Source organism: Phyllobates terribilis, unplaced genomic scaffold (assembly GCF_046119375.1).
Source record: "Phyllobates terribilis strain yellow unplaced genomic scaffold, ASM4611937v1 Scaffold_488__1_contigs__length_1352022, whole genome shotgun sequence".
Taxonomy (NCBI): Eukaryota; Metazoa; Chordata; class Amphibia; order Anura; family Dendrobatidae; genus Phyllobates; species Phyllobates terribilis.
This window is the reverse complement of record NW_027363248.1, coordinates 1,272,377-1,299,800: the sequence shown is the minus strand read 5'-3', so window position 1 is coordinate 1,299,800 and position 27,424 is coordinate 1,272,377. Positions and strand designations below refer to the sequence as shown.

At 43.8% G+C, this 27,424-nt stretch overlaps 14 non-coding genes and 1 pseudogene across 14 annotated transcripts; all 15 read left to right on the top strand.

Moving 5' to 3' along the window:
- Positions 1-816: 816 nt before the first annotated feature.
- On the top strand, positions 817-1,007 carry LOC141229875 (U2 spliceosomal RNA). The gene has a single exon (XR_012296495.1). It is a non-coding gene; the product is annotated as a U2 spliceosomal RNA (small nuclear RNA).
- A 1,115-nt stretch (positions 1,008-2,122) lies between these two features.
- On the top strand, positions 2,123-2,313 carry LOC141229919 (U2 spliceosomal RNA). The gene has a single exon (XR_012296536.1). It is a non-coding gene; the product is annotated as a U2 spliceosomal RNA (small nuclear RNA).
- Positions 2,314-3,428: 1,115 nt separating this feature from the next.
- LOC141229874 (U2 spliceosomal RNA) lies at positions 3,429-3,619 on the top strand. The gene has a single exon (XR_012296494.1). It is a non-coding gene; the product is annotated as a U2 spliceosomal RNA (small nuclear RNA).
- A 5,993-nt stretch (positions 3,620-9,612) lies between these two features.
- Positions 9,613-9,794, top strand: LOC141229979 (U2 spliceosomal RNA). Its single transcript, XR_012296590.1, has one exon. It is a non-coding gene; the product is annotated as a U2 spliceosomal RNA (small nuclear RNA).
- Positions 9,795-10,909: 1,115 nt separating this feature from the next.
- Positions 10,910-11,100, top strand: LOC141229872 (U2 spliceosomal RNA). Its single transcript, XR_012296492.1, has one exon. It is a non-coding gene; the product is annotated as a U2 spliceosomal RNA (small nuclear RNA).
- Positions 11,101-12,215: 1,115 nt separating this feature from the next.
- On the top strand, positions 12,216-12,307 carry LOC141230021 (U2 spliceosomal RNA; annotated as a pseudogene).
- A 788-nt stretch (positions 12,308-13,095) lies between these two features.
- On the top strand, positions 13,096-13,280 carry LOC141229989 (U2 spliceosomal RNA). The gene has a single exon (XR_012296599.1). It is a non-coding gene; the product is annotated as a U2 spliceosomal RNA (small nuclear RNA).
- Positions 13,281-16,226: 2,946 nt separating this feature from the next.
- Positions 16,227-16,414, top strand: LOC141229995 (U2 spliceosomal RNA). The gene has a single exon (XR_012296604.1). It is a non-coding gene; the product is annotated as a U2 spliceosomal RNA (small nuclear RNA).
- A 1,115-nt stretch (positions 16,415-17,529) lies between these two features.
- LOC141229870 (U2 spliceosomal RNA) lies at positions 17,530-17,720 on the top strand. Its single transcript, XR_012296491.1, has one exon. It is a non-coding gene; the product is annotated as a U2 spliceosomal RNA (small nuclear RNA).
- A 1,115-nt stretch (positions 17,721-18,835) lies between these two features.
- On the top strand, positions 18,836-19,026 carry LOC141229899 (U2 spliceosomal RNA). The gene has a single exon (XR_012296517.1). It is a non-coding gene; the product is annotated as a U2 spliceosomal RNA (small nuclear RNA).
- Positions 19,027-20,140: 1,114 nt separating this feature from the next.
- On the top strand, positions 20,141-20,331 carry LOC141229869 (U2 spliceosomal RNA). Its single transcript, XR_012296490.1, has one exon. It is a non-coding gene; the product is annotated as a U2 spliceosomal RNA (small nuclear RNA).
- A 1,115-nt stretch (positions 20,332-21,446) lies between these two features.
- Positions 21,447-21,637, top strand: LOC141229868 (U2 spliceosomal RNA). The gene has a single exon (XR_012296489.1). It is a non-coding gene; the product is annotated as a U2 spliceosomal RNA (small nuclear RNA).
- A 2,939-nt stretch (positions 21,638-24,576) lies between these two features.
- LOC141230002 (U2 spliceosomal RNA) lies at positions 24,577-24,772 on the top strand. The gene has a single exon (XR_012296610.1). It is a non-coding gene; the product is annotated as a U2 spliceosomal RNA (small nuclear RNA).
- A 1,115-nt stretch (positions 24,773-25,887) lies between these two features.
- Positions 25,888-26,078, top strand: LOC141229867 (U2 spliceosomal RNA). The gene has a single exon (XR_012296488.1). It is a non-coding gene; the product is annotated as a U2 spliceosomal RNA (small nuclear RNA).
- Positions 26,079-27,192: 1,114 nt separating this feature from the next.
- On the top strand, positions 27,193-27,383 carry LOC141229865 (U2 spliceosomal RNA). Its single transcript, XR_012296486.1, has one exon. It is a non-coding gene; the product is annotated as a U2 spliceosomal RNA (small nuclear RNA).
- The last annotated feature ends 41 nt before the right edge of the window (positions 27,384-27,424 follow it).

The window sequence follows — 27,424 nt, the reverse complement described above, 5'->3', positions numbered from 1 at the left end:
AGGTGGTGAGATAAGCTGCACAATATAATTGACCTTTCAGTATATTGTTGCACACACACCATCTATTTAGCAAATGCCCTTGTTATCAACAGCAGCCTTTTAAACTCACCTGAGCTAACAGGTATGTGCGCTGGTTACTCTGCTGCGCTTAAAATTTCTTTTTTGGTTTGCTACAATGCCTTTTCTGAAACGTTGTCTCCTTCTGCTGGAACACTGACTTCTTTCATTTAATGCCTGCAGACTATAAAAGAGAACCCAACCCAAAAAGTTTGGTTGATTAGTCTGTGGCATTCTGTTAAACTGTTGCTTATGGCGGTCTCTGTGAGCTTCTCAGCGACATTCAGCCAGCCAGGTATCCTGCCTGCAGTAGATGGAATGTGGCAATGGAACGCTGGCTGCGCGTGTCACAATAGGCTCTGAGCCTTTATATACCTGTGCACAGCAGCAGCCACCTTCAGTCTGCTGCTGGACAGCCAGCAGCAGCAGCAGCAGGAGAGGTATGTAATCAGGAGCCCTCCTGCTAAGGGTAGACAGCTGCTCGTTCCACCCCACCCCCCGCCTTAATTGGTTCTCCTCCCTTCCAATGGTGTTGAGGCGGGAGGGAACAGCAGGGGGTGAAGGTGCTGTGTTTAAAGAGGTGGAGTTATGCAGATCTAAAACGCGTGGATTGCAGCAGCAGCAAGCCGAAAAGTGCAGGCATGTAAGGGATCTAGAGGTTGACAACATGTCTTCTTAACGGGAGTCCAGGAGCTCATCTCCACAAATGGACTTTTCAGGATCCTTGGGTGGCTCCGTAGTTTGAAACCAATTCTGGTTATCGCTTCTCGGCCTTTTGGCTAAGATCAAGTGTAGTATCTGTTCTTATCAGTTTAATATCTGATACGTCCCCTATCTGGGGACCATATATTAAATGGATTTTTAGAACAGGGAGATGGAAAAAGAGCTTGCTCTGTCCACTCCACGCATTGACCTGGTATTGCAGTATCTCCAGGACCGGTGCACCCCTTCTTTAATGCAGTTTCTAAAATCAGAAAGAATTGAATTCAATGTTTTTTGTTCATTTTGCTTGTTTGTCGGATTTTGGGATGGACTCTTTGGCTTTGCTTTTCTTCTCCTCATTGGATTTTTCATGTTCAAAGTTGCAGAAGCCAGATTACAAGCTCATTTTGGTTCAACTTCAGCAACTGTGCATTGCATTGCCATGTAATGTGATGCAATGCTATCTTTCTAGCTCTTCCTTTTTACTTCCTTTTGGATAAACAGACATATTAGGCAAGCATTTTGGAGCTTTCACCTAAATAACTACAGGTGGTGAGATAAGCTGCACAATATAATTGACCTTTCAGTATATTGTTGCACACACACCATCTATTTAGCAAATGCCCTTGTTATCAACAGCAGCCTTTTAAACTCACCTGAGCTAACAGGTATGTGCGCTGGTTACTCTGCTGCGCTTAAAATTTCTTTTTTGGTTTGCTACAATGCCTTTTCTGAAACGTTGTCTCCTTCTGCTGGAACACTGACTTCTTTCATTTAATGCCTGCAGACTATAAAAGAGAACCCAACCCAAAAAGTTTGGTTGATTAGTCTGTGGCATTCTGTTAAACTGTTGCTTATGGCGGTCTCTGTGAGCTTCTCAGCGACATTCAGCCAGCCAGGTATCCTGCCTGCAGTAGATGGAATGTGGCAATGGAACGCTGGCTGCGCGTGTCATAATAGCCTCTGAGCCTTTATATACCTGTGCACAGCAGCAGCCACCTTCAGTCTGCTGCTGGACAGCCAGCAGCAGCAGCAGCAGGAGAGGTATGTAATCAGGAGCCCTCCTGCTAAGGGTAGACAGCTGCTCGTTCCACCCCACCCCCCGCCTTAATTGGTTCTCCTCCCTTCCAACGGTGTTGAGGCGGGTGGGAACAGCAGGGGGTGAAGGTGCTGTGTTTAAAGAGGTGGAGTTATGCAGATCTAAAACGCGTGGATTGCAGCAGCAGCAAGCCGAAAAGTGCAGGCATGTAAGGGATCTAGAGGTTGACAACATGTCTTCTTAACGGGAGTCCAGGAGCTCATCTCCACAAATGGACTTTTCAGGATCCTTGGGTGGCTCCGTAGTTTGAAACCAATTCTGGTTATCGCTTCTCGGCCTTTTGGCTAAGATCAAGTGTAGTATCTGTTCTTATCAGTTTAATATTTGATACGTCCCCTATCTGGGGACCATATATTAAATGGATTTTTAGAACAGGGAGATGGAAAAAGAGCTTGCTCTGTCCACTCCACGCATTGACCTGGTATTGCAGTATCTCCAGGACCGGTGCACCCCTTCTTTAATGCAGTTTCTAAAATCAGAAAGAATTGAATTCAATGTTTTTTGTTCATTTTGCTTGTTTGTCGGATTTTGGGATGGACTCTTTGGCTTTGCTTTTCTTCTCCTCATTGGATTTTTCATGTTCAAAGTTGCAGAAGCCAGATTACAAGCTCATTTTGGTTCAACTTCAGCAACTGTGCATTGCATTGCCATGTAATGTGATGCAATGCTATCTTTCTAGCTCTCCCTTTTTACTTCCTTTTGGATAAACAGACATATTAGGCAAGCATTTTGGAGCTTTCACCTAAATAACTACAGGTGGTGAGATAAGCTGCACAATATAATTGACCTTTCAGTATATTGTTGCACACACACCATCTATTTAGCAAATACCCTTGTTATCAACAGCAGCCTTTTAAACTCACCTGAGCTAACAGGTATGTGCGCTGGTTACTCTGCTGCGCTTAAAATTTCTTTTTTGGTTTGCTACAATGCCTTTTCTGAAACGTTGTCTCCTTCTGCTGGAACACTGACTTCTTTCATTTAATGCCTGCAGACTATAAAAGAGAACCCAACCCAAAAAGTTTGGTTGATTAGTCTGTGGCATTCTGTTAAACTGTTGCTTATGGCGGTCTCTGTGAGCTTCTCAGCGACATTCAGCCAGCCAGGTATCCTGCCTGCAGTAGATGGAATGTGGCAATGGAACGCTGGCTGCGCGTGTCATAATAGGCTCTGAGCCTTTATATACCTGTGCACAGCAGCAGCCACCTTCAGTCTGCTGCTGGACAGCCAGCAGCAGCAGCAGCAGGAGAGGTATGTAATCAGGAGCCCTCCTGCTAAGGGTAGACAGCTGCTCGTTCCACCCCACCCCCCGCCTTAATTGGTTCTCCTCCCTTCCAACGGTGTTGAGGCGGGTGGGAACAGCAGGGGGTGAAGGTGCTGTGTTTAAAGAGGTGGAGTTATGCAGATCTAAAACGCGTGGATTGCAGCAGCAGCAAGCCGAAAAGTGCAGGCATGTAAGGGATCTAGAGGTTGACAACATGTCTTCTTAACGGGAGTCCAGGAGCTCATCTCCACAAATGGACTTTTCAGGATCTTTGGGTGGCTCCGTAGTTTGAAACCAATTCTGGTTATCGCTTCTCGGCCTTTTGGCTAAGATCAAGTGTAGTATCTGTTCTTATCAGTTTAATATCTGATACGTCCCCTATCTGGGGACCATATATTAAATGGATTTTTAGAACAGGGAGATGGAAAAAGAGCTTGCTCTGTCCACTCCACGCATTGACCTGGTATTGCAGTATCTCCAGGACCGGTGCACCCCTTCTTTAATGCAGTTTCTAAAATCAGAAAGAATTGAATTCAATGTTTTTTGTTAATTTTGCTTGTTTGTCGGATTTTGGGATGGACTCTTTGGCTTTGCTTTTCTTCTCCTCATTGGATTTTTCATGTTCAAAGTTGCAGAAGCCAGATTACAAGCTCATTTTGGTTCAACTTCAGCAACTGTGCATTGCATTGCCATGTAATGTGATGCAATGCTATCTTTCTAGCTCTCCCTTTTTACTTCCTTTTGGATAAACAGACATATTAGGCAAGCATTTTGGAGCTTTCACCTAAATAACTACAGGTGGTGAGATAAGCTGCACAATATAATTGACCTTTCAGTATATTGTTGCACACACACCATCTATTTAGCAAATGCCCTTGTTATCAACAGCAGCCTTTTAAACTCACCTGAGCTAACAGGTATGTGCGCTGGTTACTCTGCTGCGCTTAAAATTTCTTTTTTGGTTTGCTACAATGCCTTTTCTGAAACGTTGTCTCCTTCTGCTGGAACACTGACTTCTTTCATTTAATGCCTGCAGACTATAAAAGAGAACCCAACCCAAAAAGTTTGGTTGATTAGTCTGTGGCATTCTGTTAAACTGTTGCTTATGGCGGTCTCTGTGAGCTTCTCAGCGACATTCAGCCAGCCAGGTATCCTGCCTGCAGTAGATGGAATGTGGCAATGGAACGCTGGCTGCGCGTGTCATAATAGGCTCTGAGCATTTATATACCTGTGCACAGCAGCAGCCACCTTCAGTCTGCTGCTGGACAGCCAGCAGCAGCAGCAGCAGGAGAGGTATGTAATCAGGAGCCCTCCTGCTAAGGGTAGACAGCTGCTCGTTCCACCCCACCCCCCGCCTTAATTGGTTCTCCTCCCTTCCAACGGTGTTGAGGCGGGTGGGAACAGCAGGGGGTGAAGGTGCTGTGTTTAAAGAGGTGGAGTTATGCAGATCTAAAACGCGTGGATTGCAGCAGCAGCAAGCCGAAAAGTGCAGGCATGTAAGGGATCTAGAGGTTGACAACATGTCTTCTTAACGGGAGTCCAGGAGCTCATCTCCACAAATGGACTTTTCAGGATCCTTGGGTGGCTCCGTAGTTTGAAACCAATTCTGGTTATCGCTTCTCGGCCTTTTGGCTACGACCAAGTGTTGTTGCTGGAAGACTCCAAAGCCTATCGCATCCTCGGCCTTGAGGCATCGGCAGTTCTACTGTCTTAAGCCTCCTGCTGCTATAGGGGGTGTGCGTGCTGAAGAGAACCAAGAAGGCGATCGACTTATCTGAATATGGCGATGGCGACATCGGCTACTCTCCGTTCTGCTGGAGCTGGCGACTTGAAGATCAAGAACTCTTTCAAGATTGAAGTTGAAGAGCGAGCCCGTGACAAGTTCTCCCTGTCTTTCTTCGTGAGGAAGGTCCTGCTTGAGATCCTGCAGGTGAAAAGGGAGAACATTCTGGCACTTCAAGATGCTCCTGGACGCTTTGTGCTTACCCTGACCTCTGAAGTGGCATCTCAGAATTTTTACCATCAGATCAAGCTGAGACTTCAGGAGGAAGATATTAAAGGACTGTGTTTTGTGACCCTCTGCCTGGCAGAAGAGAAGTCTGTGGTGGTTCATATGAGCAATCCGCATGTCTCTGAAAAGGATGTGGCTGCGTTTCTGCATAACTATTGCTCTGAGGTCCACTTTTCTCACAAAATCATGAACTCTGAGAGGTTGTGGACCGGAAAATACAAGTTCATCGTGAAGCTGAGAGAAGGTTTGGGAATTGGTGGACTCATTCATCCGCCTCAGAGCTTCCTGATTGGCAGAGAGAGAGGAAGACTCTTCTATCCAGGGATGCCTATCTTTTGCAGAAAATGTATGGACTTTGGGCATTCCTTTGAGAGCTGCAAGGAGGAGAACGCTCTTTGCAAGAAGTGCTATCAAAAAGGACATGTCACTCTGAACTGCCCAAATCAGATGATCTGTAATATCTGCCGTATCCCTGGGCACTCTTTTCGGGATTGTCCGTTGAGAAAAAAGACCTTCAGCTATGCAGATGCAGCTCGGGGGGGAGCCCCTCCGAAGCGGTCCAGTCCTGAAGAACAAACAGACAAATCCAAGGACCCTCCCGGGAACCCTTCTGGGGATCCGCCCAAGGACACTGCTGGGGACCCGCCTGGGGATAGCATTGTTCTCAAGGATTGGTCGGAGAGTCCAGATGGTCATGTGGTGGAGGAGAATCCAGCTGAGTCTGAAGTGGAGATGGGAGAGGAGTCTTCTAAGGAGGCTGGTGGTGAGGAGGAGGAGGAGGAGATTAACATTGACGTGGAGGTTTTGAGGAAAAGGAAAAAGGAGAAGTCGAGTTTGTTTAAGGGAGAGAGCGCCAGCAAAAGACCTGCTGGGCGTTTGAAAATAGTCCTCCCTAATTACTCACCTAAACCGATCATCTCAGTTCCTAAACCTGTAAACCCATCTGATCCGGTGAACATCGAGGAATTCTCAGACACGGACGTTTCTGCGGGTCCCTCTACCCCGGTCGGATTCATGTCAGATACGGACTCAAGCTCTGTTTAAATGATTTATGGCTACACTCAAAATTGCCTCACTAAATGTGAGGAGTTTAAAGGGCTCTGTCAAGAGAGCTGCTTTATTTTCTTACCTGATGACTTTAGATGCTGATATTTTTTTACTTCAAGAATGCGGCATTGACCATGACCCTAACTATAACAAACTAAGGGAAGATTGGGCGAACGGACCTTCCATCTGGTCCGGTGAAAATGGATCGCGTGCTACTGGTGTTGGCGTCCTGTTTAAAAACAAAGACTTTAAGGTTACCTCGTTCACTGAAGTTGAACCTGGACGTGCACTAGTTGTTAATGTGAGTTACTGTGGATCCGAGTTCAAGCTGATTAATGTTTATGCATCTCCGATTAAAGAGGAAAGATCCAGTTTATTAGATATCATCAAACTCTTTATACCTGGTCCTACACCAACTGTGGTTGGCGGTGACTTCAATTGTATCCGGTCTGATGAAAATAGGACATCAGGTACTAGAAGGAAAGACAAAACTGAGATGCAGTTAAAAAATCTAATCGACGATACTTGCCTGAATGATGTCTGGAGAGTAAAGAATACCTCTGAACCAGGATACACTTGGGAGAACAATCTTCTAAAATCAAGAATTGACTTTGTTCTGACATCACAGAGTTTTAAAGTGAATAAAGTGGATCTAACAGGTAACATCTTTTCTGACCACAAAACGTTAATTACTCACTTGGAATTGCCCAGTCTAGAGAAAGGGCGAGGTGTCTGGAAGTTGAACACTCTGCTGCTGGAAGATGAAAGTATAAAAGAGGAATTTTTGAAATTTTATAAAAAACTACAGGGGAAAAAACATTATTACAAAAGAATTCTAGAATGGTGGGAGTATGTGAAGTCTCAAATTAGACATTTTTTTCTCTTAGCTGGCAAAAGGAAGGCCAGACAGAATCAGAAATGGTTTAAAGACCTGAATACAAAACTGCAAACAGGTTACAAACTCAGAAATGCAGGGATAGATATGGAGGATGTTATTTTACAAGTCAAAGAAGACATTAAAAAAGCAATTGAACAGAAAGGCAAAGAAATAATTTTCAACGCCAAGGTAGAACATATGGAAAAAAATGAAACATGTTCCAGGTTCTTTTTCAAAAAATCTTTAGAACGCAAAGAATTAATTAAAGAACTTGATGGTGAAACAACTAAAGATGGACTGTTGGACAAAGCGCAAACTTTTTATCAAAATCTTTTTAGCGAAAAGAAAATTGACGCTGATTTTTTACCTGATGCTCTTAATTCATTGCAGAATCACCTTGAAAAGCAAGATCAAGAGTTGTTGATTGAAGATATCTGTGAAGAAGAACTGCTAAGTGCAATCAAAAGCTTTTCTAGAGGAAAAACACCGGGTACTGACGGACTACAAATTGAATTTTATCTTACTTTTTGGGAGATTTTAAAAGACGACCTGTTTGAGATTTTTAAAGCTGTCTTTTTATGTGACAAATTGCCTGAATCTTGGAGAAGTGGTGTGGTCACCCTGCTTTTTAAAAAAGGAGATAAGACTAATCTAGAGAACTGGAGACCAATCACGTTACTCAACGTAGATTATAAAATTATGGCAAAAATCATGGTGAACAGAATGAAGAAGGTGATAGAGAAGGTCGTGCATCCTGATCAGGTATGTGGTGTGCCTGGTCGTACAATTGCAGAAAACTTGAATATTATACGGGACGCAATTTGGTATCAGCAAGAGAGGAAGCAAAAGCTAGCTCTTCTGTCCCTTGATTTCCAGAAAGCGTACGACAGAGTCTCTCATAAGTACCTGTATTCTGTGTTAAAGAAAATGAAATTCCCGGATGTTTTTATTAAGCACATTGCACTTTTATATGATGGAAGTTTTAGCAGGATTTTAATTAATGGTTTTTTATCTTCAGAAGTTTTTCTAAAGTCGGGCGTCAAACAAGGATGCCCACTTTCGCCTCTGCTCTTTATCTGCGCAATCGAGCCTCTACTGGCAATGTTGAGGAAAGATAAGATGGTGAAAGGTGTACCCATACCAGGTGGAAATGGACTAAGTACTAAGTCACTGGGGTACATGGATGACATCACGATCCTGTGCGACTCAGAACAATCGCTGAGAAGAGCAGTAAGAACTACTGATTTTTTCTGTTTAGCATCTGCCTTCAAACTGAACTTGGAGAAGAGCGAATGTCTTGGATTCGGTGATTGGTCAGATGCGCAGATTCCTCAACTTAAAATAAGAAGTGATAAGATCAAAATTTTAGGTGTTGTGTTTACAAAAAAGAATGATGGAGAAGAAAGTTGGCAGTTGGTGAAGGAGAAAATGCAAAAGAAGATAAGTTTATGGAAACTCAGAAAATTATCAATGGAAGGTAAAAACTTGATCATTAAGTCTTTGTTGTTGCCGATAATGTTGTTTTTAAGTATGGTGTACCCCCCGAATGAGAACACAGTAAAGTTTCTCCAGAGACAAATTTTTCTTTTTCTGTGGGGATCAAAAATGGAGAAGGTTCGAAGAGAGACAATGTACAAGCAGCATAAATATGGTGGAAAGAATATCCCAAATATCAAAAATTTTTTGTACCTAAAGTTCTTTAGTTTTTGCTTCAAAATGACCAATCTAAGAACTCATTGGTCTTTCTACTTAAGATATGCAGCTGGAGATATCTTTAGGAAAAGAAAGTGGATAACATTGCCCCAAAATTCTCCTGTCCTAATTACACCGCCAAAACAATATGTCTTACTAGAAAAAACAATTAGACTTTATAACTTACCTGAAGTAGATGTGGAGATGCTGTCAAATTCAAGAAGACTGGCTCTAGAGACAAAGAGAAAAGAAACGATGACAGCAGTGGCAAACTTTACTTACACTAAAAGTGGAAGAATTTGGAGAATGACTTATGCACCTTATCTAACAAATGAATATAAAGACTTGGCATGGGCAATAGTGCAAGAATGTGTTCCTGTTAGATTTTTTCAACACAGAAGGGGATTGTGCAATACTGCAAGATGCCCTAGAACAGGCTGTGTTAGAGAGGAAACAGTTTTACACACCTTTTGGAACTGTTTTTATGCCCAAAATGTCTGGAAAGAAGTTGGAAGTCTCTTAAAGTTTGTTACTGGTCTTAAGTTTTTAAATCACGAAGTAGTTTTATATGGAAATTTTACATGTCAATCAAAAGAAAAAGAAAGAGTCATTTGGATAATGATAAATGGAATAAAGAATGCGCTATGGAAAGTCCGAAACATATTGCTTTTTAAAAGAGATTTTATAAGTGAAAGTGAATGCATAAAATTAGCACTAAGTGAAATATATATTTATTACCTGTTAGATCTGAAGAGAATTGGGAAAAAAAGAGCCAAGAGTCTATGGAACTTTCATCTGTGGAACCTTGTAGCATGAACAGATTATAAGGCAAGAGAAATATTAGAAGAGAAATAACAACTGAAATATAAGAACAAAATGAAAAAGAAAAAAATCTGTTCTTATCAGTTTAATATCTGATACGTCCCCTATCTGGGGACCATATATTAAATGGATTTTTAGAACAGGGAGATGGAAAAAGAGCTTGCTCTGTCCACTCCACGCATTGACCTGGTATTGCAGTATCTCCAGGACCGGTGCACCCCTTCTTTAATGCAGTTTCTAAAATCAGAAAGAATTGAATTCAATGTTTTTTGTTCATTTTGCTTGTTTGTCGGATTTTGGGATGGACTCTTTGGCTTCGCTTTTCTTCTCCTCATTGGATTTTTCATGTTCAAAGTTGCAGAAGCCAGATTACAAGCTCATTTTGGTTCAACTTCAGCAACTGTGCATTGCATTGCCATGTAATGTGATGCAATGCTATCTTTCTAGCTCTCCCTTTTTACTTCCTTTTGGATAAACAGACATATTAGGCAAGCATTTTGGAGCTTTCACCTAAATAACTACAGGTGGTGAGATAAGCTGCACAATATAATTGACCTTTCAGTATATTGTTGCACACACACCATCTATTTAGCAAATGCCCTTGTTATCAACAGCAGCCTTTTAAACTCACCTGAGCTAACAGGTATGTGCGCTGGTTACTCTGCTGCGCTTAAAATTTCTTTTTTGGTTTGCTACAATGCCTTTTCTGAAACGTTGTCTCCTTCTGCTGGAACACTGACTTCTTTCATTTAATGCCTGCAGACTATAAAAGAGAACCCAACCCAAAAAGTTTGGTTGATTAGTCTGTGGCATTCTGTTAAACTGTTGCTTATGGCGGTCTCTGTGAGCTTCTCAGCGACATTCAGCCAGCCAGGTATCCTGCCTGCAGTAGATGGAATGTGGCAATGGAACGCTGGCTGCGCGTGTCATAATAGGCTCTGAGCCTTTATATACCTGTGCACAGCAGCAGCCACCTTCAGTCTGCTGCTGGACAGCCAGCAGCAGCAGCAGCAGGAGAGGTATGTAATCAGGAGCCCTCCTGCTAAGGGTAGACAGCTGCTCGTTCCACCCCACCCCCCGCCTTAATTGGTTCTCCTCCCTTCCAACGGTGTTGAGGTGGGTGGGAACAGCAGGGGGTGAAGGTGCTGTGTTTAAAGAGGTGGAGTTATGCAGATCTAAAACGCGTGGATTGCAGCAGCAGCAAGCCGAAAAGTGCAGGCATGTAAGGGATCTAGAGGTTGACAACATGTCTTCTTAACGGGAGTCCAGGAGCTCATCTCCACAAATGGACTTTTCAGGATCCTTGGGTGGCTCCGTAGTTTGAAACCAATTCTGGTTATCGCTTCTCGGCCTTTTGGCTAAGATCAAGTGTAGTATCTGTTCTTATCAGTTTAATATCTGATACGTCCCCTATCTGGGGACCATATATTAAATGGATTTTTAGAACAGGGAGATGGAAAAAGAGCTTGCTCTGTCCACTCCACGCATTGACCTGGTATTGCAGTATCTCCAGGACCGGTGCACCCCTTCTTTAATGCAGTTTCTAAAATCAGAAAGAATTGAATTCAATGTTTTTTGTTCATTTTGCTTGTTTGTCGGATTTTGGGATGGACTCTTTGGCTTTGCTTTTCTTCTCCTCATTGGATTTTTCATGTTCAAAGTTGCAGAAGCCAGATTACAAGCTCATTTTGGTTCAACTTCAGCAACTGTGCATTGCATTGCCATGTAATGTGATGCAATGCTATCTTTCTAGCTCTCCCTTTTTACTTCCTTTTGGATAAACAGACATATTAGGCAAGCATTTTGGAGCTTTCACCTAAATAACTACAGGTGGTGAAATAAGCTGCACAATATAATTGACCTTTCAGTATATTGTTGCACACACACCATCTATTTAGCAAATGCCCTTGTTATCAACAGCAGCCTTTTAAACTCACCTGAGCTAACAGGTATGTGCGCTGGTTACTCTGCTGCGCTTAAAATTTCTTTTTTGGTTTGCTACAATGCCTTTTCTGAAACGTTGTCTCCTTCTGCTGGAACACTGACTTCTTTCATTTAATGCCTGCAGACTATAAAAGAGAACCCAACCCAAAAAGTTTGGTTGATTAGTCTGTGGCATTCTGTTAAACTGTTGCTTATGGCGGTCTCTGTGAGCTTCTCAGCGACATTCAGCCAGCCAGGTATCCTGCCTGCAGTAGATGGAATGTGGCAATGGAACGCTGGCTGCGCGTGTCATAATAGGCTCTGAGCATTTATATACCTGTGCACAGCAGCAGCCACCTTCAGTCTGCTGCTGGACAGCCAGCAGCAGCAGCAGCAGGAGAGGTATATAATCAGGAGCCCTCCTGCTAAGGGTAGACAGCTGCTCGTTCCACCCCACCCCCCGCCTTAATTGGTTCTCCTCCCTTCCAACGGTGTTGAGGCGGGTGGGAACAGCAGGGGGTGAAGGTGCTGTGTTTAAAGAGGTGGAGTTATGCAGATCTAAAACGCGTGGATTGCAGCAGCAGCAAGCCGAAAAGTGCAGGCATGTAAGGGATCTAGAGGTTGACAACATGTCTTCTTAACGGGAGTCCAGGAGCTCATCTCCACAAATGGACTTTTCAGGATCCTTGGGTGGCTCCGTAGTTTGAAACCAATTCTGGTTATCGCTTCTCGGCCTTTTGGCTAAGATCAAGTGTAGTATCTTTCGAAAAGGCGGTTTTGGATGTTGGCCGCCCTAGTAGATTGATACATTATGCACACTGGGGTTTAGGCGCTTGTTAGTACGCCAGGTGGCTAATATAGTCATCTGGTGGAAAGCATGGCCCCCCAGGATCGACGCCATTTTCCGGGGAAGATCGAAAGCCCGAAGTGTGAAGTGCCCCAGGAGTGGTGACCCTGGGGTGCCTTAACTCACTGGGATTGGGAACCCCACTTGAGTTTATGGCACATTTGCACAAGCACTTCAAATTTTCTTTCTTCGCACACACCCTTATTCCGGGCCTTCTGGCCTTAGGATGGGGAATTTTTCAATTCCCGGTCGAAGGTCCGGGCAGTATTATACTGTGAAACCTTCACTATTTATTTAATTTCTTTGTCACTGTGTGTTCACTTATTCACGTGTGTCACGTCCTACTAGGATTTTGTCGGGATGCGGTTCCCTTACAGGTTCCTCTCTTGGCAGGTCTAGGGGGGGAGTGTGTGGCCATCAGGTTCCGCTCCCCCCTGAACCCCCCTGGCTCTCCTCTTTCGGGAGGAGAGCGTTGTTGGCTCCCCTCTTCCGGGAGGGGAGCACAGTCTTTGGCTCCCAGTGCCTTGCTCGGGTGAGAACTCGGGCAGGTGCTGGGGGTAAGATTGGGTCGCCTCTGGCTCCGGCTGGAGGTGGCTATTTGTCCCTGTTCCTCGCTGTGGCCTTCTGGCTCGGAGGGACGGGGAATGGTTTGGGGGACCCTTCTCCTTTTGGAGAGGGTTTCAAGAAGACCAGCATCCTAGTGCACTTTTTTTGTGGCACTTGTCACTTTTTTAAGCGCACTCGGGTTTTGTACACGAATTCGGGCTTTCGAAAAAAAAAAAAAAATCTGTTCTTATCAGTTTAATATCTGATACGTCCCCTATCTGGGGACCATATATTAAATGGATTTTTAGAACAGGGAGATGGAAAAAGAGCTTGCTCTGTCCACTCCACGCATTGACCTGGTATTGCAGTATCTCCAGGACCGGTGCACCCCTTCTTTAATGCAGTTTCTAAAATCAGAAAGAATTGAATTCAATGTTTTTTGTTCATTTTGCTTGTTTGTCGGATTTTGGGATGGACTCTTTGGCTTCGCTTTTCTTCTCCTCATTGGATTTTTCATGTTCAAAGTTGCAGAAGCCAGATTACAAGCTCATTTTGGTTCAACTTCAGCAACTGTGCATTGCATTGCCATGTAATGTGATGCAATGCTATCTTTCTAGCTCTCCCTTTTTACTTCCTTTTGGATAAACAGACATATTAGGCAAGCATTTTGGAGCTTTCACCTAAATAACTACAGGTGGTGAGATAAGCTGCACAATATAATTGACCTTTCAGTATATTGTTGCACACACACCATCTATTTAGCAAATGCCCTTGTTATCAACAGCAGCCTTTTAAACTCACCTGAGCTAGCAGGTATGTGCGCTGGTTACTCTGCTGCGCTTAAAATTTCTTTTTTGGTTTGCTACAATGCCTTTTCTGAAACGTTGTCTCCTTCTGCTGGAACAAAGACTTCTTTCATTTAATGCCTGCAGACTATAAAAGAGAACCCAACCCAAAAAGTTTGGTTGATTAGTCTGTGGCATTCTGTTAAACTGTTGCTTATGGCGGTCTCTGTGAGCTTCTCAGCGACATTCAGCCAGCCAGGTATCCTGCCTGCAGTAGATGGAATGTGGCAATGGAACGCTGGCTGCGCGTGTCATAATAGGCTCTGAGCCTTTATATACCTGTGCACAGCAGCAGCCACCTTCAGTCTGCTGCTGGACAGCCAGCAGCAGCAGCAGCAGGAGAGGTATGTAATCAGGAGCCCTCCTGCTAAGGGTAGACAGCTGCTCGTTCCACCCCACCCCCCGCCTTAATTGGTTCTCCTCCCTTCCAACGGTGTTGAGGCGGGTGGGAACAGCAGGGGGTGAAGGTGCTGTGTTTAAAGAGGTGGAGTTATGCAGATCTAAAACGCGTGGATTGCAGCAGCAGCAAGCCGAAAAGTGCAGGCATGTAAGGGATCTAGAGGTTGACAACATGTCTTCTTAACGGGAGTCCAGGAGCTCATCTCCACAAATGGACTTTTCAGGATCCTTGGGTGGCTCCGTAGTTTGAAACCAATTCTGGTTATCGCTTCTCGGCCTTTTGGCTAAGATCAAGTGCAGTGATCTACCGGTTGCTGCCTTGGTCTTGGCTGAGAGGTGCCTTGGGTACCCGGCTCCTTGGCCTCGGGGGATCGCTGCATGTAGCAGTGCGGCTTCACCCCCTTGCTGCTTTTGGGGAGCCGGATTAGTCCCGGGGCAACGAGGGGCGATCAGCCTGCCTGCTTTTTTTAAGTAGGCGAGGAGGATTTTTGCCACGTTTGGTGTGAAGATATGGACGGGAGAAGCCCAAATATGCTGACCTGTGAAGAGGTCCCAGTTTTTGCAAGATTGAAGAATGCAGTGCGGTTTATTTTTTTGGATCCAGAGAAGAAGAAGTCTGGCTTGTTTTTTTTGGTAGAGAAGATTTTGTTTGGACTATTGGAAGTTCAAATGAAACAAGTTTTGTCTATGTTGGAGTTCCCGAAGAGAGGGATATATGATGTTATTTTTTGTTCAGAAGATATCTTTTCTGACTTTTGGAAGAGAATGGATCTAGTGAAGGAAGATTCGATACTTGAAGGTGTTTTTTTTGTGTCGCATTTTCCTAGGAAGGAAAGGCTAATAGTAATAAGGATGTATAGTCCTTTCATATTGGAAGAAGAGATCATGACCTTTTTATCCCGGTACTGTGAGAAAGTGAGTTCTGCTGGCAAAATGTTTAACCGATATGGTTTTTGGACCACGAGGTGGAGGTTCCTGGTCAAGTTCAAGGAAAGTTCGGATGGTGTTGTGGTACTCCCACCAAGTAGATTCAAAATCGGGACAGTTAATGGAGATATGTTCTTTACAGGTATGCCGAAGTTTTGTAGGCGTTGTAAACAGTATGGCCATGAAAAGGATTCCTGTACATTACAGTGGTGTGCCAAGTGTGAAGAAGTGGGACATAAGGCAGAGAATTGTGAAAAAAGTAAGAAATGTAATCTATGTGGTGGCAGTGGTCATTTATATGATTGCTGTCCTGTCAATAAAAGGGAGGAGAAGTCAGTTGACAAGGAAGATGGAAAAGAAGAAGAGTCTGAAGCTGCCCCCCATGATGAAACGGAAGAGAACATATCTCAAAAGAAGGAGGAACAAATAAGAGATATAAGAAAAGAAGGTGATCATATGGAAGAAGATACTGAGAGTGATATCACAGACGTTGAGATTGAAAATACTAGCTTGGAAGAAGAAGTGGAGGTGGATAGGGAGTCAGAAGATCAGGAGGAAAGTGAGTCCTCCAGTCAGGATGAAAAGGAAGGTGCTGTAAGTAATATGGAAGAGGAGGAGGAGGGTGAAGAAACTAGTGAAGAAGAAAGAGAGGATGTCGCATGTGAAGCCAGAGAAGAAATTGAAGGAGTTTTGTCATCTGGGAAGGACTCTAGTAAAGCAAAGGATGTTTCAGAAAAAAATATGAGGGAGATGGAGGAGAGACAAGAAGTGTTGAAAATGCTAAAGAGTTGTGAAGGGGGGAGTCAGGCTAGTCTAAGGCGCAAAGTGTGGAATAACATTTATAGCGATATGCATCGTTTTTTTTCAACTTACAGAATACCTCAGTCGTTGGCTAAAGAGGTAGAAGAAGCTTGGGATGGTCGGTTTCTGGATGGAAGGCTTTTGAATGCCTTGGCAGCATATGGCCTGAAGAGAGGAATGTTGCCTTAAATCGTAATGGTAAAGATTGTAATGTTGTGATGTAAAGAATATGGAATAACTGTATTGTGATAATATAAACGTATATATATAAAATAAGATTGTAAAAATGGATATATGACCCACAATGATGGATAACAACCTAATACCATTTGGAAATCATTGCAAAGCATGAAATGGTAAATATGGGACTTGTAATCTGAGTGGAAAAAAAAAAAAAAAAAATCTGTTCTTATCAGTTTAATATCTGATACGTCCCCTATCTGGGGACCATATATTAAATGGATTTTTAGAACAGGGAGATGGAAAAAGAGCTTGCTCTGTCCACTCCACGCATTGACCTGGTATTGCAGTATCTCCAGGACCGGTGCACCCCTTCTTTAATGCAGTTTCTAAAATCAGAAAGAATTGAATTCAATGTTTTTTGTTCATTTTGCTTGTTTGTCGGATTTTGGGATGGACTCTTTGGCTTTGCTTTTCTTCTCCTCATTGGATTTTTCATGTTCAAAGTTGCAGAAGCCAGATTACAAGCTCATTTTGGTTCAACTTCAGCAACTGTGCATTGCATTGCCATGTAATGTGATGCAATGCTATCTTTCTAGCTCTCCCTTTTTACTTCCTTTTGGATAAACAGACATATTAGGCAAGCATTTTGGAGCTTTCACCTAAATAACTACAGGTGGTGAGATAAGCTGCACAATATAATTGACCTTTCAGTATATTGTTGCACACACACCATCTATTTAGCAAATGCCCTTGTTATCAACAGCAGCCTTTTAAACTCACCTGAGCTAACAGGTATGTGCGCTGGTTACTCTGCTGCGCTTAAAATTTCTTTTTTGGTTTGCTACAATGCCTTTTCTGAAACGTTGTCTCCTTCTGCTGGAACACTGACTTCTTTCATTTAATGCCTGCAGACTATAAAAGAGAACCCAACCCAAAAAGTTTGGTTGATTAGTCTGTGGCATTCTGTTAAACTGTTGCTTATGGCGGTCTCTGTGAGCTTCTCAGCGACATTCAGCCAGCCAGGTATCCTGCCTGCAGTAGATGGAATGTGGCAATGGAACGCTGGCTGCGCGTGTCATAATAGGCTCTGAGCCTTTATATACCTGTGCACAGCAGCAGCCACCTTCAGTCTGCTGCTGGACAGCCAGCAGCAGCAGCAGCAGGAGAGGTATGTAATCAGGAGCCCTCCTGCTAAGGGTAGACAGCTGCTCGTTCCACCCCACCCCCCGCCTTAATTGGTTCTCCTCCCTTCCAACGGTGTTGAGGCGGGTGGGAACAGCAGGGGGTGAAGGTGCTGTGTTTAAAGAGGTGGAGTTATGCAGATCTAAAACGCGTGGATTGCAGCAGCAGCAAGCCGAAAAGTGCAGGCATGTAAGGGATCTAGAGGTTGACAACATGTCTTCTTAACGGGAGTCCAGGAGCTCATCTCCACAAATGGACTTTTCAGGATCCTTGGGTGGCTCCGTAGTTTGAAACCAATTCTGGTTATCGCTTCTCGGCCTTTTGGCTAAGATCAAGTGTAGTATCTGTTCTTATCAGTTTAATATCTGATACGTCCCCTATCTGGGGACCATATATTAAATGGATTTTTAGAACAGGGAGATGGAAAAAGAGCTTGCTCTGTCCACTCCACGCATTGACCTGGTATTGCAGTATCTCCAGGACCGGTGCACCCCTTCTTTAATGCAGTTTCTAAAATCAGAAAGAATTGAATTCAATGTTTTTTGTTCATTTTGCTTGTTTGTCGGATTTTGGGATGGACTCTTTGGCTTTGCTTTTCTTCTCCTCATTGGATTTTTCATGTTCAAAGTTGCAGAAGCCAGATTACAAGCTCATTTTGGTTCAACTTCAGCAACTGTGCATTGCATTGCCATGTAATGTGATGCAATGCTATCTTTCTAGCTCTCCCTTTTTACTTCCTTTTGGATAAACAGACATATTAGGCAAGCATTTTTGAGCTTTCACCTAAATAACTACAGGTGGTGAGATAAGCTGCACAATATAATTGACCTTTCAGTATATTGTTGCACACACACCATCTATTTAGCAAATGCCCTTGTTATCAACAGCAGCCTTTTAAACTCACCTGAGCTAACAGGTATGTGCGCTGGTTACTCTGCTGCGCTTAAAATTTCTTTTTTGGTTTGCTACAATGCCTTTTCTGAAACGTTGTCTCCTTCTGCTGGAACACTGACTTCTTTCATTTAATGCCTGCAGACTATAAAAGAGAACCCAACCCAAAAAGTTTGGTTGATTAGTCTGTGGCATTCTGTTAAACTGTTGCTTATGGCGGTCTCTGTGAGCTTCTCAGCGACATTCAGCCAGCCAGGTATCCTGCCTGCAGTAGATGGAATGTGGCAATGGAACGCTGGCTGCGCGTGTCATAATAGGCTCTGAGCCTTTATATACCTGTGCACAGCAGCAGCCACCTTCAGTCTGCTGCTGGACAGCCAGCAGCAGCAGCAGCAGGAGAGGTATGTAATCAGGAGCCCTCCTGCTAAGGGTAGACAGCTGCTCGTTCCACCCCACCCCCCGCGTTAATTGGTTCTCCTCCCTTCCAACGGTGTTGAGGCGGGTGGGAACAGCAGGGGGTGAAGGTGCTGTGTTTAAAGAGGTGGAGTTATGCAGATCTAAAACGCGTGGATTGCAGCAGCAGCAAGCCGAAAAGTGCAGGCATGTAAGGGATCTAGAGGTTGACAACATGTCTTCTTAACGGGAGTCCAGGAGCTCATCTCCATAAATGGACTTTTCAGGATCCTTGGGTGGCTCCGTAGTTTGAAACCAATTCTGGTTATCGCTTCTCGGCCTTTTGGCTAAGATCAAGTGTAGTATCTGTTCTTATCAGTTTAATATCTGATACGTCCCCTATCTGGGGACCATATATTAAATGGATTTTTAGAACAGGGAGATGGAAAAAGAGCTTGCTCTGTCCACTCCACGCATTGACCTGGTATTGCAGTATCTCCAGGACCGGTGCACCCCTCCTTTAATGCAGTTTCTAAAATCAGAAAGAATTGAATTCAATGTTTTTTGTTCATTTTGCTTGTTTGTCGGATTTTGGGATGGACTCTTTGGCTTTGCTTTTCTTCTCCTCATTGGATTTTTCATGTTCAAAGTTGCAGAAGCCAGATTACAAGCTCATTTTGGTTCAACTTCAGCAACTGTGCATTGCATTGCCATGTAATGTGATGCAATGCTATCTTTCTAGCTCTCCCTTTTTACTTCCTTTTGGATAAACAGACATATTAGGCAAGCATTTTGGAGCTTTCACCTAAATAACTACAGGTGGTGAGATAAGCTGCACAATATAATTGACCTTTCAGTATATTGTTGCACACACACCATCTATTTAGCAAATGCCCTTGTTATCAACAGCAGCCTTTTAAACTCACCTGAGCTAACAGGTATGTGCGCTGGTTACTCTGCTGCACTTAAAATTTCTTTTTTGGTTTGCTACAATGCCTTTTCTGAAACGTTGTCTCCTTCTGCTGGAACACTGACTTCTTTCATTTAATGCCTGCAGACTATAAAAGAGAACCCAACCCAAAAAGTTTGGTTGATTAGTCTGTGGCATTCTGTTAAACTGTTGCTTATGGCGGTCTCTGTGAGCTTCTCAGCGACATTCAGCCAGCCAGGTATCCTGCCTGCAGTAGATGGAATGTAGCAATGGAACGCTGGCTGCGCGTGTCATAATAGGCTCTAAGCCTTTATATACCTGTGCACAGCAGCAGCCACCTTCAGTCTGCTGCTGGACAGCCAGCAGCAGCAGCAGCAGGAGAGGTATGTAATCAGGAGCCCTCCTGCTAAGGGTAGACAGCTGCTCGTTCCACCCCACCCCCGCCTTAATTGGTTCTCCTCCCTTCCAACGGTGTTGAGGCGGGTGGGAACAGCAGGGGGTGAAGGTGCTGTGTTTAAAGAGGTGGAGTTATGCAGATCTAAAACGCGTGGATTGCAGCAGCAGCAAGCCGAAAAGTGCAGGCATGTAAGGGATCTAGAGGTTGACAACATGTCTTCTTAACGGGAGTCCAGGAGCTCATCTCCACAAATGGACTTTTCAGGATCCTTGGGTGGCTCCGTAGTTTGAAACCAATTCTGGTTATCGCTTCTCGGCCTTTTGGCTAAGATCAAGTGTAGTATCTGTTCTTATCAGTTTAATATCTGATACGTCCCCTATCTGGGGACCATATATTAAATGGATTTTTAGAACAGGGAGATGGAAAAAGAGCTTGCTCTGTCCACTCCACGCATTGACCTGGTATTGCAGTATCTCCAGGACCGGTGCACCCCTTCTTTAATGCAGTTTCTAAAATCAGAAAGAATTGAATTCAATGTTTTTTGTTCATTTTGCTTGTTTGTCGGATTTTGGGATGGACTCTTTGGCTTTGCTTTTCTTCTCCTCATTGGATTTTTCATGTTCAAAGTTGCAGAAGCCAGATTACAAGCTCATTTTGGTTCAACTTCAGCAACTGTGCATTGCATTGCCATGTAATGTGATGCAATGCTATCTTTCTAGCTCTCCCTTTTTACTTCCTTTTGGATAAACAGACATATTAGGCAAGCATTTTGGAGCTTTCACCTAAATAACTACAGGTGGTGAGATAAGCTGCACAATATAATTGACCTTTCAGTATATTGTTGCACACACACCATCTATTTAGCAAATGCCCTTGTTATCAACAGCAGCCTTTTAAACTCACCTGAGCTAACAGGTATGTGCGCTGGTTACTCTGCTGCGCTTAAAATTTCTTTTTTGGTTTGCTACAATGCCTTTTCTGAAACGTTGTCTCCTTCTGCTGGAACACTGACTTCTTTCATTTAATGCCTGCAGACTATAAAAGAGAACCCAATCCAAAATGTTTGGTTGATTAGTCTGTGGCATTCTGTTAAACTGTTGCTTATGGCGGTCTCTGTGAGCTTCTCAGCGACATTCAGCCAGCCAGGTATCCTGCCTGCAGTAGATGGAATGTGGCAATGGAACGCTGGCTGCGCGTGTCATAATAGGCTCTGAGCCTTTATATACCTGTGCACAGCAGCAGCCACCTTCAGTCTGCTGCTGGACAGCCAGCAGCAGCAGCAGCAGGAGAGGTATGTAATCAGGAGCCCTCCTGCTAAGGGTAGACAGCTGCTCGTTCCACCCCACCCCCCGCCTTAATTGGTTCTCCTCCCTTCCAACGGTGTTGAGGCGGGTGGGAACAGCAGGGGGTGAAGGTGCTGTGTTTAAAGAGGTGGAGTTATGCAGATCTAAAACGCGTGGATTGCAGCAGCAGCAAGCCGAAAAGTGCAGGCATGTAAGGGATCTAGAGGTTGACAACATGTCTTCTTAACGGGAGTCCAGGAGCTCATCTCCACAAATGGACTTTTCAGGATCCTTGGGTGGCTCCGTAGTTTGAAACCAATTCTGGTTATCGCTTCTCGGCCTTTTGGCTAAGATCAAGTGTAGTATCTGTTCTTATCAGTTTAATATCTGATACGTCCCCTATCTGGGGACCATATATTAAATGGATTTTTAGAACAGGGAGATGGAAAAAGAGCTTGCTCTGTCCACTCCACGCATTGACCTGGTATTGCAGTATCTCCAGGACCGGTGCACCCCTTCTTTAATGCAGTTTCTAAAATCAGAAAGAATTGAATTCAATGTTTTTTGTTCATTTTGCTTGTTTGTCGGATTTTGGGATGGACTCTTTGGCTTTGCTTTTCTTCTCCTCATTGGATTTTTCATGTTCAAAGTTGCAGAAGCCAGATTACAAGCTCATTTTGGTTCAACTTCAGCAACTGTGCATTGCATTGCCATGTAATGTGATGCAATGCTATCTTTCTAGCTCTCCCTTTTTACTTCCTTTTGGATAAACAGACATATTAGGCAAGCATTTTGGAGCTTTCACCTAAATAACTACAGGTGGTGAGATAAGCTGCACAATATAATTGACCTTTCAGTATATTGTTGCACACACACCATCTATTTAGCAAATGCCCTTGTTATCAACAGCAGCCTTTTAAACTCACCTGAGCTAACAGGTATGTGCGCTGGTTACTCTGCTGCGCTTAAAATTTCTTTTTTGGTTTGCTACAATGCCTTTTCTGAAACGTTGTCTCCTTCTGCTGGAACACTGACTTCTTTCATTTAATGCCTGCAGACTATAAAAGAGAACCCAACCCAAAAAGTTTGGTTGATTAGTCTGTGGCATTCTGTTAAACTGTTGCTTATGGCGGTCTCTGTGAGCTTCTCAGCGACATTCAGCCAGCCAGGTATCATGCCTGCAGTAGATGGAATGTGGCAATGGAACGCTGGCTGCGCGTGTCATAATAGGCTCTGAGCCTTTATATACCTGTGCACAGCAGCAGCCACCTTCAGTCTGCTGCTGGACAGCCAGCAGCAGCAGCAGCAGGAGAGGTATGTAATCAGGAGCCCTCCTGCTAAGGGTAGACAGCTGCTCGTTCCACCCCACCCCCCGCCTTAATTGGTTCTCCTCCCTTCCAACGGTGTTGAGGCGGGTGGGAACAGCAGGGGGTGAAGGTGCTGTGTTTAAAGAGGTGGAGTTATGCAGATCTAAAACGCGTGGATTGCAGCAGCAGCAAGCCGAAAAGTGCAGGCATGTAAGGGATCTAGAGGTTGACAACATGTCTTCTTAACGGGAGTCCAGGAGCTCATCTCCACAAATGGACTTTTCAGGATCCTTGGGTGGCTCCGTAGTTTGAAACCAATTCTGGTTATCGCTTCTCGGCCTTTTGGCTAAGATCAAGTGCAGTGATCTACCGGTTGCTGCCTTGGTCTTGGCTGAGAGGTGCCTTGGGTACCCGGCTCCTTGGCCTCGGGGGATCGCTGCATGTAGCAGTGCGGCTTCACCCCCTTGCTGCTTTTGGGGAGCCGGATTAGTCCCGGGGCAACGAGGGGCGATCAGCCTGCCTGCTTTTTTTAAGTAGGCGAGGAGGATTTTTGCCGCGTTTGGTGTGAAGATATGGACGGGAGAAGCCCAAATATGCTGACCTGTGAAGAGGTCCCAGTTTTTGCAAGATTGAAGAATGCAGTGCGGTTTATTTTTTTGGATCCAGAGAAGAAGAAGTCTGGCTTGTTTTTTTTGGTAGAGAAGATTTTGTTTGGACTATTGGAAGTTCAAATGGAACAAGTTTTGTCTATGTTGGAGTTCCCGAAGAGAGGGATATATGATGTTATTTTTTGTTCAGAAGATATCTTTTCTGACTTTTGGAAGAGAATGGATCTAGTGAAGGAAGATTCGATACTTGAAGGTGTTTTTTTTGTGTCGCATTTTCCTAGGAAGGAAAGGCTAATAGTAATAAGGATGTATAGTCCTTTCATATTGGAAGAAGAGATCATGACCTTTTTATCCCGGTACTGTGAGAAAGTGAGTTCTGCTGGCAAAATGTTTAACCGATATGGTTTTTGGACCACGAGGTGGAGGTTCCTGGTCAAGTTCAAGGAAAGTTCGGATGGTGTTGTGGTACTCCCACCAAGTAGATTCAAAATCGGGACAGTTAATGGAGATATGTTCTTTACAGGTATGCCGAAGTTTTGTAGGCGTTGTAAACAGTATGGCCATGAAAAGGATTCCTGTACATTACAGTGGTGTGCCAATTGTGAAGAAGTGGGACATAAGGCAGAGAATTGTGAAAAAAGTAAGAAATGTAATCTATGTGGTGGCAGTGGTCATTTATATGATTGCTGTCCTGTCAATAAAAGGGAGGAGAAGTCAGTTGACAAGGAAGATGGAAAAGAAGAAGAGTCTGAAGCTGCCCCCCATGATGAAACGGAAGAGAACATATCTCAAAAGAAGGAGGAACAAATAAGAGATATAAGAAAAGAAGGTGATCATATGGAAGAAGATACTGAGAGTGATATCACAGACGTTGAGATTGAAAATACTAGCTTGGAAGAAGAAGTGGAGGTGGATAGGGAGTCAGAAGATCAGGAGGAAAGTGAGTCCTCCAGTCAGGATGAAAAGGAAGGTGCTGTAAGTAATATGGAAGAGGAGGAGGAGGGTGAAGAAACTAGTGAAGAAGAAAGAGAGGATGTCGCATGTGAAGCCAGAGAAGAAATTGAAGGAGTTTTGTCATCTGGGAAGGACTCTAGTAAAGCAAAAGATGTTTCAGAAAAAAATATGAGGGAGATGGAGGAGAGACAAGAAGTGTTGAAAATGCTAAAGAGTTGTGAAGGGGGGAGTCAGGCTAGTCTAAGGCGCAAAGTGTGGAATAACATTTATAGCGATATGCATCGTTTTTTTTCAACTTACAGAATACCTCAGTCGTTGGCTAAAGAGGTAGAAGAAGCTTGGGATGGTCGGTTTCTGGATGGAAGGCTTTTGAATGCCTTGGCAGCATATGGCCTGAAGAGAGGAATGTTGCCTTAAATCGTAATGGTAAAGATTGTAATGTTGTGATGTAAAGAATATGGAATAACTGTATTGTGATAATATAAACGTATATATATAAAATAAGATTGTAAAAATGGATATATGACCCACAATGATGGATAACAACCTAATACCATTTGGAAATCATTGCAAAGCATGAAATGGTAAATATGGGACTTGTAATGTGAGTGGAAAAAAAAAAAAAAAAAAATCTGTTCTTATCAGTTTAATATCTGATACGTCCCCTATCTGGGGACCATATATTAAATGGATTTTTAGAACAGGGAGATGGAAAAAGAGCTTGCTCTGTCCACTCCACGCATTGACCTGGTATTGCAGTATCTCCAGGACCGGTGCACCCCTTCTTTAATGCAGTTTCTAAAATCAGAAAGAATTGAATTCAATGTTTTTTGTTCATTTTGCTTGTTTGTCGGATTTTGGGATGGACTATTTGGCTTTGCTTTTCTTCTCCTCATTGGATTTTTCATGTTCAAAGTTGCAGAAGCCAGATTACAAGCTCATTTTGGTTCAACTTCAGCAACTGTGCATTGCATTGCCATGTAATGTGATGCAATGCTATCTTTCTAGCTCTCCCTTTTTACTTCCTTTTGGATAAACAGACATATTAGGCAAGCATTTTGGAGCTTTCACCTAAATAACTACAGGTGGTGAGATAAGCTGCACAATATAATTGACCTTTCAGTATATTGTTGCACACACACCATCTATTTAGCAAATGCCCTTGTTATCAACAGCAGCCTTTTAAACTCACCTGAGCTAACAGGTATGTGCGCTGGTTACTCTGCTGCGCTTAAAATTTCTTTTTTGGTTTGCTACAATGCCTTTTCTGAAACGTTGTCTCCTTCTGCTGGAACACTGACTTCTTTCATTTAATGCCTGCAGACTATAAAAGAGAACCCAACCCAAAAAGTTTGGTTGATTAGTCTGTGGCATTCTGTTAAACTGTTGCTTATGGCGGTCTCTGTGAGCTTCTCAGCGACATTCAGCCAGCCAGGTATCCTGCCTGCAGTAGATGGAATGTGGCAATGGAATGCTGGCTGCGCGTGTCATAATAGGCTCTGAGCCTTTATATACCTGTGCACAGCAGCAGCCACCTTCAGTCTGCTGCTGGACAGCCAGCAGCAGCAGCAGCAGGAGAGGTATGTAATCAGGAGCCCTCCTGCTAAGGGTAGACAGCTGCTCGTTCCACCCCACCCCCCGCCTTAATTGGTTCTCCTCCCTTCCAACGGTGTTGAGGCGGGTGGGAACAGCAGGGGGTGAAGGTGCTGTGTTTAAAGAGGTGGAGTTATGCAGATCTAAAACGCGTGGATTGCAGCAGCAGCAAGCCGAAAAGTGCAGGCATGTAAGGGATCTAGAGGTTGACAACATGTCTTCTTAACGGGAGTCCAGGAGCTCATCTCCATAAATGGACTTTTCAGGATCCTTGGGTGGCTCCGTAGTTTGAAACCAATTCTGGTTATCGCTTCTCGGCCTTTTGGCTAAGATCAAGTGTAGTATCTGTTCTTATCAGTTTAATATCTGATACGTCCCCTATCTGGGGACCATATATTAAATGGATTTTTAGAACAGGGAGATGGAAAAAGAGCTTGCTCTGTCCACTCCACGCATTGACCTGGTATTGCAGTATCTCCAGGACCGGTGCACCCCTTCTTTAATGCAGTTTCTAAAATCAGAAAGAATTGAATTCAATGTTTTTTGTTCATTTTGCTTGTTTGTCGGATTTTGGGATGGACTCTTTGGCTTTGCTTTTCTTCTCCTCATTGGATTTTTCATGTTCAAAGTTGCAGAAGCCAGATTACAAGCTCATTTTGGTTCAACTTCAGCAACTGTGCATTGCATTGCCATGTAATGTGATGCAATGCTATCTTTCTAGCTCTCCCTTTTTACTTCCTTTTGGATAAACAGACATATTAGGCAAGCATTTTGGAGCTTTCACCTAAATAACTACAGGTGGTGAGATAAGCTGCACAATATAATTGACCTTTCAGTATATTGTTGCACACACACCATCTATTTAGCAAATGCCCTTGTTATCAACAGCAGCCTTTTAAACTCACCTGAGCTAACAGGTATGTGCGCTGGTTACTCTGCTGCACTTAAAATTTCTTTTTTGGTTTGCTACAATGCCTTTTCTGAAACGTTGTCTCCTTCTGCTGGAACACTGACTTCTTTCATTTAATGCCTGCAGACTATAAAAGAGAACCCAACCCAAAAAGTTTGGTTGATTAGTCTGTGGCATTCTGTTAAACTGTTGCTTATGGCGGTCTCTGTGAGCTTCTCAGCGACATTCAGCCAGCCAGGTATCCTGCCGGCAGTAGATGGAATGTGGCAATGGAACGCTGGCTGCGCGTGTCATAATAGGCTCTAAGCCTTTATATACCTGTGCACAGCAGCAGCCACCTTCAGTCTGCTGCTGGACAGCCAGCAGCAGCAGCAGCAGGAGAGGTATGTAATCAGGAGCCCTCCTGCTAAGGGTAGACAGCTGCTCGTTCCACCCCACCCCCGCCTTAATTGGTTCTCCTCCCTTCCAACGGTGTTGAGGCGGGTGGGAACAGCAGGGGGTGAAGGTGCTGTGTTTAAAGAGGTGCAGTTATGCAGATCTAAAACGCGTGGATTGCAGCAGCAGCAAGCCGAAAAGTGCAGGCATGTAAGGGATCTAGAGGTTGACAACATGTCTTCTTAACGGGAGTCCAGGAGCTCATCTCCACAAATGGACTTTTCAGGATCCTTGGGTGGCTCCGTAGTTTGAAACCAATTCTGGTTATCGCTTCTCGGCCTTTTGGCTAAGATCAAGTGTAGTATCTGTTCTTATCAGTTTAATATCTGATACGTCCCCTATCTGGGGACCATATATTAAATGGATTTTTAGAACAGGGAGATGGAAAAAGAGCTTGCTCTGTCCACTCCACGCATTGACCTGGTATTGCAGTATCTCCAGGACCGGTGCACCCCTTCTTTAATGCAGTTTCTAAAATCAGAAAGAATTGAATTCAAT